Here is a 6,000-nt window from a genome sequence, read left to right as displayed (position 1 = left end):
TCACACCTGCTCAGGCAGTATCCATGGAGGGTGAGGGGGGGGGTTGGTTTTTCTGATATTTGTGCTCGGAAGAAAGGGCACATCACCCCTGGCCCGTACCAGGATGTGTCTTTCTCTCCCTTGGTCTCTCATTCTGTCATTCCCTCTCTTTTCCTGTCATTCATATTGTTTCGTGCTTGATAGAACATCTCGTACAAACCTGTACGCATTCAAAAACGTAAAACAAGGTATATTTATATGGTTCCCAGAGGGGAAGTGATGTTGCACCAGCCAGGGTCATGTGACCTGAGGTGTTCTCAAGCTTTCTGTTATGGGATGATGTAGAACCAGCAGGAACAACTGGTGAAGCGCTCAAGGGTCAACAAGGTTCAAGGCTGTTGGATGGGTCGGGGGAGGCAACATTTATTTTTGGGATTCTGATCTCCAATGTGGCTCAGTGATGCATGTAAAATATTCTAGTGTGGGTTTGTCTGCTGGTGTATGTGTCTGTGCGTGGGCATGACAGAGAGATGGTGTGTTTGTCACCTCGCTGACCCCTCTCTGCTGCAGCCCTTAACCCCTAGATCCCCCTCATACTGGACGTTGGCACAGACGCCTCGTGGCCCCCGGATTAATCCACACCGTCACGTGTTGAAGTGAAAGTCATTTAGCAGAAAGTGTTCGTCACTTTTCTGCTTTCCTCAGAAAATCTGCAATGCAAGTGCATGACTAAAGGACTTTGAACAACTCCTACACATTCCTGTTCACGCTGGGTACATCAACAATGGAAATGGAAATAACATCTAAGTACAGCTAAGTAAAGTTGCAGATGCCATAATACTATGCATATTTGATGTGGTTTGGAAAGACTCATATCAAGCTTCAAAGTAAGGGGTTACCTGCTGTAGTGCGCACAGGATTTGGCTCCCCCTGGTGACCCAGCGAAACAATCCACCAAAATGCGCCACCATTGTCTGGCTTCATCCTACTTGTGTCAAGTCGGGCTCTGATCCTAAAGTGTGTAAGAGTGAAGAAAGACACCTTACTTAGTTGGTGGACAATGACAAGTGGTTGGCCTCAAAGAAGAGCCTGAATGGCATCAGAGCAGCAGGATGTCTAAGGTTGCCTTGTGATTAACTATTCATTTGGGTTGCAGCCTTAAGCTGCCTGTGCAGCTCATCACTAAGGGACTAAAATAGTCCCAAGCTAAAGGCCAGGCTCAGTGGTGGAGACCCGAGGTTTAAACTAGTAGGTTAGAGGCCAAGAAATCAAATGTTGCTCTTGACGTTTGTGGAAAGCTGAGTGTTTGAAAGAGAGTTATGGGGTATATAGAGATTTACAGATATAAAAATTTCAATCAAAAATCCTGTTTGTGTCCCAACAAGGTAGGAGCAAAATCATCAATGTCTGTAGCTGACAGCTTAATTGGACAATGTCATTGCTGTCACTGCAGATTTCCATGTTACATTTTAGCTAGTTCCATTAATGGGGCTGGGAAATGATTCATCTCATAACTTGGTTTCTTAATACTGGTCCTGGTGACCCAGTGGATAAGCTTGTTTTTGTTCCAGTTGAGCTCTTTATTAGTTATCCTTGACTGAGCTGGAGTTTGGATCACGTGGCAAGTCGCCACGTACTATAATAATATCTTGCAGTGATGGACACTTTGATGAATCATTTACTTTGTCACAGAGAAAAGCGCTTATTTCTGCTTCTGGTGGTTCCTTTATTTGATCAATCCCTTTTCAATAGTCCCTGTAGATGGATGATCTGAAACGCTACCTGGATCAGGCTGGGTCTGTGATCAGAATAGGATCCAAGCTACACAGAACACACTGATGCAGAGGTGTCTAAGAGCAGTGTGTCCACTTCCTTGTTCTGGGGGGGGGGGGCTACCACCACTTTGTTGTGCACTTCTGCGTCTGGGGACTGTTTGGGTAGGTGGGGGGGAGGGGTAGGACTTATAGAGATTTATGCGTGGTTGCATACCATTCCAGAGTTGAAAAAGTCATGTTCAAGTTAAGATTAAGATTTTATTTTATAGATCCCAGGGGGAGATTTGGGACATACAGCAGCAAGAATGTAGTCCAAAGACTACAGTACACAAGTTGAATATCAGGAAAACAGAATATTGTAGTATTATAGAAATAAATAAATATTTGCAAATAATATTAACAGACAAACAAACAAATTTTGGCGGGCAGGACAGGAGCAGATCCTGTTCAATATTTTGTTCATGTGTGCAAACAGCTAGCAAACTCACTAGTGTGGACTCAAATAGGGTGTATCTCTGCAATACCTGCTTCCCCTGTTTTGGCCGTTAATGGTCAAAGGGACAGTGTCCTGCAACAGAGTGTCATGCTGTTTCCCAGGCCCTGTCTGACAGCGAATAAGCGTCACAAGGAGAAGCAGGCGGCCTTGTTCCTATTTCTGTAGCCATTTGCCTGGTCGCTCAGGGCCCATCCTCACACAGTACTTTCCTTGAACTCACCCGTGACCCACAAGCCCTGAGTCTGGGAATGACATTATGCCAAGTGTGTGCAACATGATTACAGCTTCAGAGCCATCAGCTCCGGGGCCAAGGGTTATAAATATGTTCCCATGTCGGTCTCAGGCGCCGTTTCTATAAAACAACGCAATGTTGAGTACGAGAGATGCACCAAGGATCTGGAGAATCGGAGGGTTTGGGCAGCCTATCTACACACCTGCAGTCATTCAGTAATTGTAGTTCCATCCTTCTTTGAGGAGAGAGAGTCTGGGAGTAGTATTTCCATTCTCGGGGATTTCCCGTTTGTTCATTTTTGGATAGTGAGGAAGCAGGTTATTTGTATGTTTGCCCACCTTGCCTGCCCCTTTGAATCCCGAGAGAGCCAATTAAATCCCTCGTTCCAGTCCCCATATCTCATGGATCTCTCTGCTATTCCAAGGAACGAGTTTTTCCACAGACTGATAGTCAGTTATGGTAGGTTTTGCCCTCATTTTTTCCCATGTATGGGCAAATTGACGCTAATGCACAAGGGAGAGGGTAATGGCCCTCAGGGGAAAAGGCACATTTCTGCCAACAGTCTGACTTCCATCACAAAACCATAAGACATGTTTTTATCTACAGTCGGGGTCAGACGGCCAACAGGAAGTAAGCCGTACTAATTCTCCAGCCCCAGAATGCCATAGGAATGCCACCCGGCTGCCCCCTTCTTCAGCAGTGCTTGCATTAACGGAAAAAAACTGCAGAAGCAGCGTAAATAAACCGTGTACTCTTGGACTCGCCACAGGGGCCTGAGTCTGTGGCAGCTGATGGCCTGAAACGAAGCGCTCATTCAGATGGTTGGCCTATTTGCGTTCCAGGTTAACCGCGGCGTGCAGTGATCTGGGTGCATTTACGCAAGGGGCCGCTTACATCGTGCTGTCCAGTTTTGTTCTGCCAGTGTATACAAGCATAACAGTGTGCAGGAAGATAAACCTTAAGTGCTATTTAGCTGGAATTGCTAAGACTTGAAGCAGCTGCTTGAGAAAAAAAAGGTCAAACGCAGTCTTGGTTATGCAAATTAGAGGCGGAACCAAGCTGAAAACAGCATACGTCTGTCCTCACAACAAAACAGAAAGGTGTTTGTTTTTGGACTCAAATAGAGCGCAGAAGCCAACTGGAGCTGCGGCTTTACTGTTGTTACCTTCACCTCGTGCACTTTTTGTCATGGTGTTGCTCTGAGAAATGTCCCTCACCCTGGGGAGTGGCTGGGTGGTGCTTGGTCTCATGTGAGCGCTCAAGAAGCACCTGCAGCAGACAGAGCCAAGGTCTTCAGGTCCCCAGATCAGTTTGTCTTCCAGTTCCGCCCTTGTGGGCCCTTCAAAGCCCAGTTCAGCAGAGGAAACCTTTAGGGTGTCGGTGACAGTCGGTGACAGTCGGTGACTGTGCCACTGTGCCAGGCACAACATGATTGGTCACCGTCAGTGCTGTTTTGGCCAATTTAGCATGTTGAATCGGTGTTAGAGCTAGTCAGCGAAACTGAGCTCTCTGATTGGTCAACCATCTGAATGCGAAGCATCACCGTTAGTCACGCCGGTGTGTTCCAACGCAAATTTTCACAAACGACGGGAGTCGACGGCAGGCGATGGGAGCCGACTGTTCGTCAGTCTTTGTCGGTGCTGCTCTTTTGCCGTCCGCATGGTGTGTATCCAGCTTTATTCTGATCTACTGCCCACTGGCGAAGCTGGGAAGAAATATGCAAAAATACATATTGAATTAAATATGAATACCTACCATAAGCAGTTACTATATTTACCATGTCAGCTGTAACCACCCCTTAATATAAGACATCAGACTATGTTGGTTAGAAAGGTCAGTCTCTGCATCATTTCTTCTCATGTAAAGCAAGCAGTGCAATCCTCTGTTGGACTTCCAGCCTGCACTGGATCCTCCTCATGTATCAGCCTAAATCTTCAATGTCCTGGCCCACTCTGTGGCTGACAGAGCTGATTAATAGCACCCGATTCTGACACTGTCAGACGTAATCCTGCACCGTTTCATCATCGCACGATTTGTTTACGCTTATTTGGTGAGTGACGCATGTGGAAACGTCGCCTGGCGTGGGCTGTCGCCGCTACTGTGCGGATGTGTTGAGTCAAACTGCAGCCATGCCTGCGTTGAGAGAAATGCTAGTGTTGCAGTGACTAGAAAGGGGTTTCATTTTTACAATAGAGGTCAGTAGCCTTCAGTATATAACACTTTTTGTATTTTACTTACCTCAAAAGGAAGACCATGAGCCGTAATGAAGCACTGACTCCTAGAATGAGGCAGGTAATCATGGTGAAGCACAGTACTGATGGTGCAGCAGAATACTGATGATGAAGCACAGTACTGATGGTGAAGCACAATACTGATGGTGAAGCACAATACTGATAGTGAAGCACAGTACTGATGGTGAAGCACAATACTGATGGTGAAGCACAGTATTGATGGTGAAGCACAGTACTGATGGTGAAGCACAGTATTGATGGTGAAGCACAGTACTGATGGTGAAGCACAGTACTGATGGTGAAGCACAGTACTGATGGAGACAGTGAGTCTTGTCGAAATATATACTTCATGCAGCTTTGACTCATGTAAAGAGACAGTGAGTTAGAGCAATGCGCTTTCTTTGACTCTTCAATGGGGATGGCTATGGTGGACCATGTGACCCAGATTCTTTTTGTTTACAGGAGAAATCTTTGCTGTTCTGTGGCCCTGTGGGAGCCCTCAGTCATCCCCCATCGCTGAGAACTTCCCACCCACGTTGTGCTCTTACCCTGTTCCCATGGCCTCTTTCATTCACGCCCCTGCTGGGTCTTCTCAGCTTGGCACCAGGAGCTCTGGCCCTGCCCGCGGTTCTCAGCATTTTCCCAACTCCACTGTCCAACGGGTTGGGGATGAGGTTGGGGCTGTTTTGGTGCATGGGGGACGAGGTGGGGGCTCAGGAGGCGCTGCGTCTCTGGGTGTACGTGAAGATCAAACGTACATCACGAGCCGCGGGCCGCAGGGGTAGAGCAGAAGGACAGCGGGGTGCAGTCATGCGGCTCTTCCATATGGCGTCTTCAAGTTCAGGCTCGAAAGGAAAATCGAAAGGTGAAGGCCATCAGTTCAAGCCAATAATTAAATAAACATGTGACATCTATTATATATGCTGAATTATATACTGGCTTAGATACTTACATTTTATTTATTTAACAGATGCTTTTATCCAATTGAGAAGACAAGGTCGAATAGTCCCCGGAGCAATTGGGATTAAGGGCCTCGCTCAAGGGCCCAACGATAACATCACTCTGCTGACTCGGGGATTTGAACCAATGACCTTCCAATCATAGATACAGTCAGGGGCATTGGAAGTGGGGGGGGGGGGGGCAGGGGGACATGTACCCCCAATATTAATTTAGCTTCACTCCTTCCAATAAATAGACCATTGCATTTAAATTGCTAAGTTGTGTCCCTCCCACTATCAAAGTGACTCCGTTGGACACAGCACCCTAACCCTAAGCCACATAAGACCT

This window comes from Paramormyrops kingsleyae, chromosome 3 (assembly GCF_048594095.1).
Source record: "Paramormyrops kingsleyae isolate MSU_618 chromosome 3, PKINGS_0.4, whole genome shotgun sequence".
In the NCBI taxonomy this organism is placed as follows: domain Eukaryota; kingdom Metazoa; phylum Chordata; class Actinopteri; order Osteoglossiformes; family Mormyridae; genus Paramormyrops; species Paramormyrops kingsleyae.
The sequence above is the reverse complement of the archived record's forward strand: the minus strand, read 5'-3'. Positions refer to the sequence as shown.